Source organism: Hyaena hyaena, unplaced genomic scaffold (assembly GCF_003009895.1).
Source record: "Hyaena hyaena isolate Hyena2069 unplaced genomic scaffold, ASM300989v1 scaffold_303, whole genome shotgun sequence".
Taxonomy (NCBI): domain Eukaryota; kingdom Metazoa; phylum Chordata; class Mammalia; order Carnivora; family Hyaenidae; genus Hyaena; species Hyaena hyaena.
Genome location: NW_024080934.1, coordinates 2,065,067 through 2,066,961, shown reverse-complemented (window position 1 = coordinate 2,066,961; position 1,895 = coordinate 2,065,067). Strand labels below are relative to the sequence as shown.

At 36.6% G+C, this 1,895-nt stretch overlaps 1 non-coding gene across 1 annotated transcript; it reads right to left on the bottom strand.

The window, feature by feature from the left end:
• Positions 1-736: 736 nt before the first annotated feature.
• Positions 737-843, bottom strand: LOC120242170. Its single transcript, XR_005531026.1, has one exon. It is a non-coding gene; the product is annotated as a U6 spliceosomal RNA (small nuclear RNA).
• Positions 844-1,895: the final 1,052 nt, after the last annotated feature.

Genomic DNA, 1,895 nt, shown 5'->3' with positions numbered 1-1,895 from the left:
CTTCTTTTATCTTTATCATAGTTCTTACCACAATGTATTTCAATTCCAAGAATACACACCTACTTTGTTTTCTTTTTGAAGCTTTTTTTGTTTGCTTGTTTGTTTACTTTCTATCCCTGAAAGATCTTGTAATTTCCTAGGCTTTCAACTATTTATATATATAGCTTCTAAATCTATATCCGAAACCTGCTGGAATTCTCTTTGATATATACAAACTAAAATTATCATCCTATCTTTTCTAAATCTCCTCCTCCTCTTCCACCACCTCCTCCTCCTCCTTTTTCTAACTCTTATTTAACAACTTCACTGTTCTCTTGGTCACACACACATAAAAAAACAATTTTTTTTTTCAATTCATTCCTGCTTCTTCCTTTCACTATGTCACCCAGACAAAACATGGCCAATCCTATAGATAACCCCAGTAACCACTGTCTTCAGAACACATTTCCGTTATTCTGACTCAAAGCTCATTAGTTCCTACCTACGTGAACACCTTCCCACTGGCCCTCCAATTCAAGAGTCTCTCTGACCCCACCTTGCTGACACATTGTTGCCAAATTTTCTCTTTTTTAAATCTTTTTATTTGAGTATAAATGGCACACAATGTTACATTCATTTCAGGTGTACAACATAGTGATTCAACAACTCTATACCTTATGCTATGTTCACCACAAATGTAGCTATCATCTGCCACCATACAACACTATTACAGTCACTGACTATGTTTCTTATGATGAAAAGTATGGAATGCTTCACAAACTTGGGTATCATCCTTGCACAGAGGCTTTGCTAATATTCTCCGTCTCGTTCCAGTTTTAGTACGTGTGCTGCCAAAGTGAGCACTGCTAAATACTTAATACATCTATTTGTCCATGCTACTCTGTTCTAATTCCTTTGCTTGTCCTAGCATATTAAACCTCTAAGCCTGGCTTCCTAAATTCCCCATAAAATGACCCTAAACCATCCTTCCATCCTTATCATCTACAACATCCTCAGTTAATTAAACATTCCGGACAAATTCTCTGTCCCTCCAAAAAATCCCTATGCTTGCTCAATTTCATTATTTTTTCATTTCCTTTGCATATGAAGACATCACTCACACAATCTATACTAAAAAATACTTTTTTTAAAAAGTGATCTTTCCCTGACTTAATTCCCAACCTATATTTTGAAACATAATTTATATTATTGAGTTCCATCTATTTTTTTTTAAAAAATATTTATTTATTTTGAGGAGACAGAGAGACAGAGTGCAAGCAGGGGAGGTACGGAGAGAGAGAAAGACACAGGATCTGAAGCAGGCTCCAGGCTCTGAGCCGTCAGTCCAGACCCCAACACAGGGCTCAAGCCCACAAAGTTCAGGTTCATGACTTGGGCTGAAGTCGGACGCTTAACCAACTGAGCCACCCAGGCACCCTTTCCTCTTTTTTTAAAGCTTCTAGTCAATTTCAAGTTCCTGGACGGTGGAATCATGTCTTGTTTTTCCTGGAATTACCTTTAATTCACCACCATACAGAAAAGTAGTAAAAATATGAATGGAAGAAGAAAGCTCTCCTGACAATGTCCCTGCAAATGTCCCACAGTGAATTAGAATCAAATTGAAAGGGTCTGGTTCTGCTTTAGGTAGAAGAAACATCCAATTTAGGGTAGGCTTCTTCAATTTGTGGGGAGTTTGAAACACCACAGAGAAATTTAGTAGGTAAATAATGGAAAAATATTTGCGGGTGACCATTATTTAACATTTACTAAATGCCTATTGGCATCCTTAAAATATTTCAGATACGGAAAGAAGTTCCAAAAAAGATAAAATACTTCATCATCTACAGTATTTAAAAACTCATTCTAATAGGTGGTTGTACTGTGGAGAAGTTTCTCTTGAGAATAAAAGATCAGCA